Source organism: Galeopterus variegatus, unplaced genomic scaffold, assembly GCF_000696425.1.
Source record: "Galeopterus variegatus unplaced genomic scaffold, G_variegatus-3.0.2 Scaffold3568, whole genome shotgun sequence".
Classification (NCBI taxonomy): domain Eukaryota; kingdom Metazoa; phylum Chordata; class Mammalia; order Dermoptera; family Cynocephalidae; genus Galeopterus; species Galeopterus variegatus.
Genome location: NW_007729679.1, coordinates 73,603 through 87,286, shown reverse-complemented (window position 1 = coordinate 87,286; position 13,684 = coordinate 73,603).

Here is a 13,684-nt window from a genome sequence, read left to right as displayed (position 1 = left end):
CCTTGAGAGGGGAAGTCCATGGAGAGTGAAAGAAAACACCAGGTCTAAAAATAGTGATCACGGGCCGGCCCGGTGGCACACTGCTACAGTGCGCCGCTTTGGAGCGCGGTGGCGCTCCCAACGAGGGTTCGGATCCCACATACAGACCAGTTCCCGCTCACTGGCTGAGCGAGGTGCGGGTGCAACACCAAGGGTTGCGATCCGTTGCCGGACACGAAAAAGACAAAAAAATAAAAAAATAAAAAAAATAAAAATAAAAATAAAAATAGTGATCACTTGCCATTTACAAGTTTGAAACATCTAAAAATGCTTTTACATCCAGTGTGGCATGGAGATCCTTGAGAGGGGAAGTCCATGGAGAGTGAAAGAAAACACCAGGTCTAAAAATAGTGATCACTTGCCATTTACAAGTTTGACACATCTAAAAATGCTTTTACATCCAGTGTGGCATGGAGACTTCAGAGAGTCCTATGGAGTAGATTAGGCAAGTAGCAATCCCAATTTGTAGATATTGAGAAGACTCAGGAGAAGATTAGAGATAGATTTAAAAATTAAGATTAAGAGACTACCTCTTCACCCCAGCTGGGATGCAGAATCGAGGTAATGGGCTGAATCTAGAGTAGCCGTGAATGGGCTGTGTCTGCACGAAAGAGTACTAGTGGAAGGGATGAGCAGCAGGTAGGTGAGAATGCACAGAAGGGAGAGAGTGAGTGAGACAGAGGAGAGACTTTTGGCTAACCCCAACAAAGTCTGAACCTTGAGAGAGATGTCTGAAAAGATTGTAAAGTTTAACTTTGCATTAGAATATACAAAGACTACTTGAATTTTCTTAAGATGAGAGAAGACTGGAATTGTTCACAGCGCATTGGCTTTTCTGAAGCCCTGTGCACACGGGGCAGGGTAATGTTTGGGTACGTGCAGTGGGCAGATTGTAGCACCAGACTTGAGCCCAGGTCTTCTGATGCAGAGCCAGCATCCTTCCCATCAACCCACATTGCCTTCGTTCTTAAGTAGGACTCTTGGTTTCCAAAAGTGGAGTACAAAAGAAGAAAAAAATTTTGGCTTTAATTATAAGGATTCTAATCTCAAATCTACTGAGGATCATGAGCAAAGCTTCCAGAGAGACAAAAGATTAGGGATAATTTGCATAATGCTTGTTAGATGGGGAAAGGCTTTTATTTTATTAGATTTATTAGTAATCATTGAAAGCTGGATGTCATGCAGAACTTGGAGGGGATTGTGCAGAGAAACTAAAAGTAGGCTAAACTAAAACTGTTCACCCAAAGCTATTCAAGCTAGACCAGAATTAGATTCATCACCATGTACCTGACATGACCTTTGGAAAGCATGTTAACCATTTTATGTACGGAGCGGCATTTGATCCAGGTTCACACATTTGCATACTTGTGATTTCATTTGCATATATTTTACCGTGCTGTGCTCTGGAAATGTATTCACTTATTCTATTACCTCCTTTACATCCCTTACACCATCTACAGTACAAAAGGACTGTAGGGGACCAAATATTGAGAAAATAGTCTTGTTTTTAGAAAGGAAGACAATTAGGGAGCATTTATACGCAATCTGCCAACAAAACTGTCTTTTCTTGCTTTAAATATCTGGTGGATGTGCTCCTCTATTTTCTATTTTCACTGCATCACCCTAGGCCAGCCAGGGCTTTCGTACCTCCTAGCTGTTCTCCTGGCCTCCAGCGAAAACCATGCAATTCAATCTATTCCCTGATTCCTGAATACTTTCCCTAAAATCCCACTTACCCAATGTTCAGTGGCCTTTGTAGCCATCTAATGGCACTTTTATATTATTAGGTTCATCACATTGCAAATTCTTAACTTCTGCCATTGTGAAGCTGCCAAAAATAAACAGCTGTGAGTACTTATAGCCTCCTCTACTTTATCACTAAAGACAGTAAAGAGAAATAAGTCTTTTCCAACTCTGCTTTTTCCCTTCCTACATCCTCTGAGGAGTATTGTGTCCTCACCACTCAGTTCCTTGTTGGGTAAATGAGGGAAAAAACGCAGAAGAGTGAGAATACGGACTGTCTCAGAAGGGCTGGAAATGTTCTTCTTTTCTGTGTGTGTATGTGTGTGGAAAAGATGAAAGAATGGAAATGGAAAGAAAAGAGGGGAGTGGAAAGATAAGGGCTTTAAGAAAGGATGAGGTTTTGACGAAAGACTTAGTGTTTAGAGAAAATGGTTGAAAGTGAAACTTCTGGGCAGCTTTCTAACACAAGAGTTCTCAGCAAAGCTAAAAAGTAGAGTTATGCTGAGGTCAGATTCTTGGAGAGGAAGTTTAAGCTGAGTATTAAAGAAAAAACAAGACATAGAAAAAAGCTGAATGAAATATGATATGGGTTTGGCTGCTTTAATAGTGATCAAAATAACAGTGGTGTAGAAGAGATGAAAGGTTTATTTCTCTTACAAAGAATTCTGGGTTGAAGGCAGTCCAGGAGGATAGGGGTGCTTCTCTATGAGGTTGAAAAGGTGCCCAGATTTCTTCCATCTTGTTGCTTCCACAGATGCTGTCCTTGTCTGTATGGTCAAAGTTGGCTCATCCCCTCCACATCCATATTCCAACCTAATGAGGGAGGAAAGAGGAAGTGAGAGCAGTCTCTTTTAAGGGCAGGAGCTCTGAATTGTAGACAACACTCTGTTAACATTCCATTTGCCTGAATATCCTAAGATAGCTGTATAGCTGCAAGGGAGGCTGGACAATGTAGTCTGTAGGTGGGCAGTTCTGTGCCAGGCAAAATTCAGGGGAGTTACTAAAATAAAGAAGGGAAGGCTGTAAACTGAGGAATAATCAGCAGTCTCTGCACTCATAGTTAGATAAGCAGAACAGTCTAAATCTCAGTAAGCTTGAGTAGGCTATATAGGATTTGGAAGTTAATCTGTGTTCAGATTGCACAGGTGGGTTGTGTTGATTTTTGAGGGGAGCAAGAGAAAAGGAAAGCTTAGAGGAAAAAAAGGAATTTGTATGTTTGGTGTGATTGACATTGTACTATAGCAGGACACATTCTGAGGTCCATGGCTCTGGCCCATAAGTGTGTCTCTAGTCTAGGGATCAGCAAACCTTTTCCATGAAGGGACAGAGAGTAAGTATTTTAGGCTTTGTGGGCCATGCAATCACTGTCAAATCTATTCAACTCTGACACTGGAGCATGAAAGTAGCCTAAGCAATATGTAAACTAATAGGCATAGTTATTTCCAAATATAATGTTATTTATAGAAACAGGCTGTGGTCCAGATTTTACCTGTGGGTCATAGTTTGCTGACCTCTGCTTTAGTCTGTTGCTCTGAATCTAGTATCTGGTCCCATCAAATATAACTCTTCCATCAATCTTCACTTATCAATTTACTTAACTGAGTGTGTTCCATGCTAGGCCCTAGAATACAAAGGGAAGTGAGACATTGTGCCTGAAGAAAAGGAGATTATTGTCTAAGGAGGAGCTATACAAGGAAATAATTTCAAAACAGCATGGTAATTTCTACAATAAACATATTGGTCAAATTCTGTAGGAACGCAAGTGCTAAAGTTTGCTTGGGTGTTGACAAAACCATCTCAGAGGTAATGTTTATTCCAAGGCCTGAGGATAAATGGAAGTATCCCTGGCTGATCAAAGAGGGTAGGGGACTTAAGAGGAAGGGGCAGGATGTGCATAAAAAGGGGGAGAAAAGAGAGTTTGGCATTTTGGAGCACCACAAGTGTTCAAGGAGCAGAGAGGTAAAGGTTTAGGATAGGAGTTCAGATTATAGACGGCCACTTATAAATCATTCTAAAGACTTTGTTTTTTCTTGTAGGTAATGGAGAACCACTGAGAAAAAGTTGACTCAGGCAGTGACCTGCTGCAGGAGTGTGTGCCTTTGATGGGAGGGAGGAAGACTACAGCAGTGAAGCCACTAAGGATTATCATGTGTTTACGTGGGGAGGGATAAGGGGGACCTGAATATAGTGACCAGTGACAGGCAGGGAAAGAAGAAAATGGACTCAAGAGATTTTTAGCAGTTTGAGATGATATGAACTATAGGTTTATTGGAAGCAAATTGTGTAGGGAGAAGGAAGAGATTAGGGATGACACTTAGGATACTGACCTGGATAGCCAAGTGCATGGTGGCACTTATCAAGACAGAGTGGAGGATACAGAAGGACTCGATTTGTGGAATTTGATATGCTTTTGGTATGTATTTGCTATGCTTGCAGCAAATCTAGGTGGAGTCTACTATGTAGTCTGTTGCTTGGAAGAGTCTGGACTAGAACTACAGACCTACTCAACTGAGATGCTTCAGTTCTGGGGAGGGTGTGCTTAATTACTTACACTCCTTTACATGCTGAAAAATCAAATCTAGGTGGAGTCTACTATGTAGTCTGTTGCTTGGAAGAGTCTGGACTAGAACTACAGGCCTACTCAACTGAGATGCTTCAGTTCTGGGGAGGGTGTGCTTAATTACTTACACTCCTTTACATGCTGAAAAATACAATTTCCTAGATCAAAATGGGCAAATACAAAAGCTCAGGGATATTCAAAATATGGATATGAGATATAAAATCAAGCCAAAGTCTGCCTATGCTAATATTAGACTATTTTGCACTGTAATTCCTCATAACCAAGGCAAAGAATGAGGCAGTTGCTTGAGCCACAGTGTCTATAGGATAAGAATAAATTATTTAGGGGAAGCCAGTTGGTCTTGGTACTAAGAGTTTCCAGTGTGATATGTTCTCCAACAATATCCTCACAAAAGTAAAATGAATTTCACTGGATTATTTCTTCTTTGGCTCTCAAAAGGGTCAAACTAAAGCAAAGTTGTACATGAGCAGTTTTATAAGAGCTTGGTCGTTCTTAACTCATTCATTGTCTTCATAGTGTGCCTAGGTTGATAATCCTTCCAGGTGTTGTGACAGAGAGACCTGAACATATAAGACATTCTGGTTCCTAGAGTGGGAAATGCCAAGTAAACCTAGCCTTCTATACTGTTGTCTTAAAGACAATTTTCTTCTCTCATTTTATGAATTTTATTCAACTTTATTCATCTATATTTATCCATTTAAGGGTTTTCTCTGAATAAGGTCAATGTTGTAGGGCAGGTATGTTCAACGTCACTAGGTTTAGGCCAGAAGAAGCTTTTCTTGTTTAAAATGTTACAAAGAGACCAACAGAATACTGTTGCTATGGGCCATTATCTGGAACATGGGAATGGATTTGTACTGAACTATTATGATCCAGGACTTTCTTCTGTCTCTGAAAAAAGGTTAGCTGAGTAAACAGAGTCTGAAATAGAAGAGGAACAGATTATCTAAATTAGAATACACGCTTGTCGTGTCATCTTTCTTCTCATAAAGAGCATCTCTCACCATATGTTCTATCATCTTGACTATCCAGATTTCATTCTTCACATCTAAGCAGAATCAGATCCTTTGTGAGCACTGTGAGAATATCCTTAGTGCATTGCAGTGACCCGCATTTATAATTATCCTTCAACCTTTTCTGATTGAGAGGTGTTGGGAATTGAGTTGGAAAAGGGAATGAAGGGTTGGACAGATACGTGCAGAAAATAGGGCTAAGGATGGGGCATATGGATATAACAGATTTATTCCATTCACATCTAGCTTAGGGTTCTTATATCTTTCGTCTTAATATTTTCATTTTCATTTATTAAAAAAATTATAAAATTACATCTGGGATTATTTTAAAGTCTTTTTTTTTGATAAACCATAATACACAAAAATAAAAATGACAAAACATAAAAATGTAGCATTACAAATTGTTATGAGCAAACACTCAAGTAACCACCATACAGACCAAGAAATAAGATATTGGCAGAATTCCAAAAATATCCCTCAAACACACCAAGAAATAAGATATTGGCAGAATTCCAAAAATATCCCTCAAACACCCACATGTCCCTTCCCATCACCAGTTCCTCCATCCCATGTTCAAGTAACCACCATACAGACCAAGAAATAAGATATTGGCAGAATTCCAAAAATATCCCTCAGACACCCACATGTCCCTTCCCATCACCAGTTCCTCCATCCCATGGTAATCACAATCCTCACTTTTATGATAGTCACTATGCATCCCTAAATATTGACTTTTTGAACTTCCCATAAGTGGAATAATTTAATATATGCATATTCTGTTGTGTCTGGTTTCTTTCACTCAACGTTATGTTTTTATAATTTATTCATGGTGTTGGATGCTATGATTAATTCATTTTCATTGCTGTGTAATATTTCACTGTCTGAATAAATCCCAGTTACTTATCCATTTTATTATTGATGGACATTTTAGTAGTTTCCAGTTTAGAGCTTTTTCCCTCCTATTTCTTTAATCACTTCTTTTGCTCTTCTTTGGTAATGCATTTTCTAAAATATAATAGGGTTTGAAAAAAAAAGATGAGGAGGATTTACTTACTGACATTCATTATAAACTCTATAAAATTTAATAAAGAAATTATCTTATATGAACTCATTTGACCAAACTCACCTTTTGATCATATATAATACATATGAAGATGCCATGTAAATGATAAAACACTAAAAATATTGAGTATTAATTGAGTAAAATTGTTTTACCTCAATTTTTACACTTCAAAAACCAGGTTAATTACTTAGCTAACATCAATGAATGTGTACAATGTCAGGCATTGTGTGCTAATCTTCCCAAAGTTCTACAAAGTAGAAACTATTATTAACTCCATTTTACAGATGAGAAACTGAGGCACAGAAATGGAGTCCCTTCCATGCAATCACACTGCTGTGAAATATCGCATCTGGAATTAAACCTAGATGATCAGATTCCATTACTGTGCTCTCAACTACTGCACTAAGCACTTTAAGAACAACCACGGAAGAAAAGATGGAACTTATACTTTTGATCAGGTTATGTTTGCAAGATCATAGGATACTTAGTTCTGATATATATGTACATTAAAACCAAAAAACCCCACCTCACATGTTTATATAGCCACCACGACCTGTCAGGGCCTAAGTAGGACTTGCAGGTGGGTTCTCCTGCAGCTTGTTAGGACTCTTGGTTTTGTTCTCCCATGGACTGAGTCCGCCAAAGGTAGAGAGACCCAGGACAAGCACTTCGTCAAGTACTCACACAGGAAGAAGCAGACCCCACAACCGACAGCCACAGCTCCCCAGCACCTTTGGAGGTCAGCTTAGAATTGGTCACAGCTTGCTGTCACACAGTCAGGGCTGCAAGTCTATAAGGTAACTAGCAACGACAGCCTAAGCAGAGGCATTTTATTCCATACAAAAATCTTCAGTGCCTTCAATAGCACCTGCCTGCTTATTAGCACTCAGTAAATGTCTGATGAATGAGCTAGAAGAAAAAATATAAAACTGTCTTGACTGATTTTATGAAACTGAATCCTTTGGCTGTGAGTGAGAATCATTAGAATGTCCTTTTGAGTAAAACTGATTTCCATTTTTTCTCCCTCTATGGAAACACGTTGTTCTTTGGGACCTGCTGTGGACACGCTCATTAACAGTGCTACACACGATGCTTCCTGGCAAAGTGTTTGTTTGCGGTTGTATAGACACAGCTGGGAATGTGTGGTATTGTCTTCTTGCATCCAAAAGCAAAGCCAGTCAATTAAAACCCTGATTTATTTATATATCTCCTCTCTTCCTGCAATTGAATATCTTGTTCGGAAGAGTTCTATTAATGTGATTTATCACAATAAACAGCATGGTTCCTGCTTTAATTGATTTATTGTTTCCTCCATAAAAAATTTTCCCTGTATCTCTGTTCTGCACCAACTTTTATTGTTCTCTCTCCCTCCCCCAATCTTTGTTGGTGCTGATAATTTCTAAAGGGACTAGATTTTTTACATAGCCTGCATCATAAATCATTCATTTCCTCTCTAAGTGCTGACTATAATCATTCCTTAAACTTTCTGACATTAGCATGGGTTTTAAACCATTAGTCAAAAAAGGAGAGGGCTTTTTTTTGGGGGGGGGGGCAAAAGGCCTCCTGACGTTCTTTGTGGATGAAACAGTTGACATTTTGTTAAGAGATTTTTATCTGATTTTAATTCTCTAGCTTTAATGTATTCTTAACAGTTATAAATGGAAGGGTTTGTCTTAAATGGAAGTGTATCGATGGTAGCATAGTTATATCCAGACTTTAAAATGGATCATTTCACTTCATACATGCTATAGAATCTTGAATCTCACCTTAAGTCGTCTCAATTTCTTTACTGAAAACGATTCTGTTTCTCCAAATTCCTACATCAATGGATGGATATATAAAATTATAGTGGTAATTGTTCATAAGTACATATTTTATAACATGTATTAATAGAGTAGTAAAATATATTGCAATAACAATATGCTCTGCCTGATAAAACTTCATCATAAGACTCCATTAACACATTCAGCTGGTATCAGCTTTTGAAAATGCCTTCCATTGACATGGATTATACTTTGTATAAAGGAATGAAGAAAAAGGGATTCAAATAGGAATTTCTAGGAAGCCTGGGTAAAATGAAAAAACGCAGAATCAGGAGTGGATGAAAAGGCACTTTCAACACTCATTGTGCTGCCCCTGCACTTTCTTACCACCCTCACCATACAGTCCTGCTGCTGTCCCCACACCCAAATGACACGGCTTGTCTGCGCCCACCTAGCCCCGAAGGCCTCATTTTACTCCACCTTATCTTCCTTTTCCAATTCCCTCTTCTCTTGAGCTCTGCAAGGCTGGCTCTCCTCCTGCCTCTCTGAAGGGTCACTCCAGCTCCTCTAGGGCTCCCTGCTGCACACCCCTGCCTGTCCCAAGGTCCCATCCCGTTCTCTATTCTCTTTCCTCCGGGCTGTCCTTCCTTGGTGTGCTCCCCTCCTCACCTCTCCACCACCCCAGGGCTAAGCTCTCTCCCAAGCTGCAGCACCCACGTCAATGCCTGTGAAATGGGGGACCACAAACCCAACTTGTCCCAAACCAGACAATGTTTCACTGTCCCCCAAATCACCTCTTCTTCAGAGGGCCATTTTCCCTGTGCTTTTTACTCTGGCTTCCCTGGGACCCCCTCAATCTCTTCCATCACACATATGCATCCAGCCTGAGTCATCGATTTTTCAGCAGGTCATTTGCTTTTATCCCCTGTATTTCATTCCCGAGTTCAGTCCTCCTCAGTACTGCTGGTGGCATGTTGGGATAGGCCCCCAAAAGGTTTCCCTAAGTCCTTCCTCTTATTCTCTGACTCACCTTGCTCAGTATTAAAAATTGGCCTTCCTAACACGTTCTCAAGCAAAGTTCCTACTATAAATTACTCCAGTGACTCCTTATTGTCTACCAATTAAAGTTAAAGTTTCTCCATGACCAAGCCATACTTCCTAGTCTTGTTTCCCACTGCCTGTGTATATAAGCTGTCTGTGTTTCAGTCACACCTAATTGCTTGTAAGCATAATAGTTAATAACTATTATTCCCACGAGCTCTCAGGTGTTGCAAATACAAATGTACTTCAAAAAGTTCATGGGAAGATTCATATTATCTTTTAATTCCATTTTTCCATGAACTTTTTGAAGTACCCTGATATGTGAACACATGAATGACTAAACATCATAAGAAGAATCACTTACCATAATCCATGTCACCATGAGATACTTAATCATAAACTAGTAATTTTGAAAAAATATTTAAGGCTTTTTCATTCTTGTTTTAATTGTGTAGGTTCTGTTAAGAATTATGCTAAATTCTAAAATGACTTTCTTTTTTTTTTATGTATTCTCTTCTTTTTGTAGAAAATAACCTGACAGCTGGAACCTTAACACCTGACTTTCTTTTCCCAAAGTTAAAGGCCATTTAATTAACATGGATAATACATATATTCTTTTGATCTTCACTCCTTGTCTGGATTCAGGCATTTCCTAACAGTTCCATCATTCTGATTACAATCCAACTGATATACTTCCCAGCCTTTTCCGCTGTCTGGCTCTTCAGTTAGGAAATGGAGACACATTCTACAACTTACTCTCTGCCTTTTACACGCCATCTGACCCCTCAGCCACCCTCCCTGCAGCCCCTTCCCTCCCTGCCTGATCTTAGATGTGCTTCAGAGCTCCTGAAATATGGAGGTTTGCTTTCAGATCTTTGCTTTCTTACATAGATATCCAATGCAACACACAATATAATAGCTTATTGAATTTAGATAAGTAAATTCATATTTTATATTTATAAGGATGTAGATTTTGTTTTGTTTATTTCTTATAGAAAGCTGGACTTCTGAAGCACCAGTGACTTTCAATGATATCTTGTTAAGTCATTTTGATTGTTTTTCTGGACTCGTATTACTTTTAAACTACGAAAGTTCTTTCTCTAGGACTCTCTATCTGTAAACAGGTACTCATTTGCCCTCAGGTCTACCTGTTCCATGAACAGGAGGATGCTTGTGAACTCATAACCATGTAGCAGCTGAGTGTCTGGCTCCATTATATTGGGTAATTGCCTCTGACCCTGCACCTAAGCTGTGCTTTTCAATAGCTACAGGGATTTCCTCTACTTCTGACCTGACTGAATCTATTGTGTAACTGGCGCAGTATGATAGCCCTAATATGGAGAAAAATGAGCAATAATTCTCTAGAGGTAGTTGAGGGACTAATTTCCAACATAGGGACTGATTACATTTCAGGCAGCTGACTGTAATTTAGGGAGGAAAGCAGAGTCAATGAGGCTGATATAATGGTCTTCTCTACAAGCACTGATGCAATTAGCAGCTCATTTTAATTGAAAAGGTGCAGGAACTCTCAGACATTTTTCTATGGCTTTCATCACAAAATAGGGACTAGTAGGGAAAACCAAGACAAAATTAATTTTGGTGGAATCATAATGCATATTTAGTAAAATCAACTCTAGAAATCGTGTTAGTAGATTTAGCTACTATGTTATTACATACCATCGGTTTGCCCTGGCTTTTGAGTAAGAATAATGAATAGTTTATTTACATGGGATATTGAGATTTATCAAGGAGATACTTCTCCTATCCAAAAAAGTCTCTCTCATCATATAGCTCTTGCCCCTAAATTTTTGCTAAATTTGCCAAATACAAATTCAGTTTTTTAGGGTTAAAGTATGTGACTCACTCCTTAAATGCAAAGGGCTGCTATACTTTAGTAAGCTTAAGTGTCACCTGGGGTGCTGTCTCTCAGATTCTGATTCAATGGGTCTAGGATAGGACCCAGGAATTTACATCTGCATTCTCAGTGAGTCAGGTATATGAATTGTATTCTGATAAATACCGCTCTGAATACATAGATTATACATGAATTAGGTATTAATTATTAAACATCTTAGGCTTATTTGATATCATACCCAGGAATTTACATCTGCATTCTCAGTGAGTCAGGTATATGAATTGTATTCTGATAAATACTGCTCTGAATACATAGATTATACATGAATTAGGTATTAATTATTAAACATCTTAGGCTTATTTGATATCATATTTCCCCAATAGCATGTCAGGGAGTTGGAACACAAAACAGCTAAGTTTCAAGAGAGGGTCATGGCAGGAAGGAAGAGTACAGCATGGGGCAGTTGCCTGAGAACACAGGCACATGAAGTTGTCAAAATTCATTGAACTTTGAGTGCATTTACTGCATAGAAACTATGCCTCAACAAAGTTGTCTAAGAAGAAACACCCTATATAGCCACATAGAGTAAAACATTCAGGTAATTCAAGTTCTGTTTCTTGTCTTTATAATCATTGTTCATTTCAAATCTACTGTTAAATGCAAGAATATACGGTACCACAGTGATTGGAGACATGAGCTGATACTGTGTCTGCCGGGAGCCAACAGTATCATGGGTAATTCTCTGAATTACGTTCCATGTAAAATGAAATAGTTATTAAAGGAAAAACAATAAAAATGTGCACTTTGAAGTTTGCATATGTTATTAAAACTCAACAGTAATCTAGCAATTGTTTAGACCAATAAAAGATTTTGGGGGGAGTATTTTAGTACTGATATTGTTTACAATTGCTGGCTCATAGTGATAATAAAAAGTAGACCAACTTTTTTAGTCAGCTTCATTACTGTTTTAAAATTATTTAGACACTGCACCCTCTATTACCTGCTCCTGGGGTGGAATCTTCCCAACACCTGTCCTTGATATACTTCTGCTACTCCTTATCTATAGCCATGGCTTCCAGGGACCCAAGAATATCACAAAGTTGGAGGCCCATCTAATTTACAGAATCTTTGAAAACTTCACTATTATTCAACAAGTGTTACTGATGGTCTACCACAGACCTGGGGCTATTCTAGGTGCTAACAATATCAGGTGAAATTGTTATTGATCTCCAGGACTTTAAGTTCAGATGAAATCTACTGGTATTGTGATAGCAAGCAAGGTAGTCTCTGCAGGTCAAAGTAGTAGACTTTCCTAGAAGTTACAGGTTGTCCTCTCTTCCCCTTTGATCATCTGTCTCAGTGTTCTCCCAGGTGAGCACCTTCGTTCCAGCACCATAATCCATCACATCCCTCTTAAGCTTCAAGTGCGAGGCTGGAAGATGGACATTATCTTCTCAGAAGAGAGAGCTAATAGGACCTTCTGAACCAACTTAGATCTATTTGTCCTACTTATGGGCCTGTGATATTCCCCTGCCAATCAGCTCTTATTTTTTTTTTCCCTGCTCATTCTTTTTTTGTTATTATTATTGAAACATAATTGATTTATATATCTGTTGGGTACAGAGTTGAATATCAATATCTGTGTCCACCATGTGATGCTCAAATCAGGATAATTACTATATTCAACATTATGCAATGTAATCATTTTTCACAGCAATCAGCTCTTAGAAGCCTCTATTGGACACAAGGTGCTTCTGAGATTTCTGATGCAGGGATGAGCTCAGAATCATAAGTGGCCTCCTTTATAGTTTGCATCACGAGTTATGGCTAACTCAGCAAATATCTATGCCTATCAGAAAAAAAAAGCAAGATAGACATACACACAAGAAGTTCAGGGAGACCAAAGGCCCCTCATGGAAACTATAGGAAGGTTAGTATAGGCCAAATTAGGCCTACCATAAACGTTGTCCCTTAAGAGGGATCCCCCATATCACACCCCTGTTCCTTCTGAGTTTTTTTTTAAAATTATTATTTAAAGCCTACCAAGCAATTTCTAAAGCTACTTAGAGTACATGAGTGAGGGCCTGGATTTGCAGAGGTCAAGAAGCTTATTTATGCTTAAGTGAATGACCTGAGAGGTCAGTAATGGCTTCCCCAAAACTTCCCATCAGACTGGTAGGCCAACCATGCCCCTTGTCCCTCCCTGTGGAGTGTACTAACATTTATAAAGCAAATGTATTTCACAGGGCCTAGTTTCCAAAGCCCTGTAGTTTCAGGTATAACCTAAACTTTTAAAATTACATATAGAAATGTTAACCTTGCAAAAGACAGGAAACTTTCCTCAGGCTAAAGTCTCTGTTGTAAATATAGAATTGTAACACAGCAAAATTGCTGGCTGAAAGGGTAGATGTCCTTGCAGGTTAACCTTACTTGATTGTTATGTAAACATACTAAGGAAATTGCTGTAGGAAAAGAAAATTTTTGCTAACAACAAGCTTTTGTTGGTGGATTGACTTAACCTCTTACAAATTGCATTATTGAATGTCACTTTGTTATTTCACTGATGTTACCAGCCTCTATTGTTAA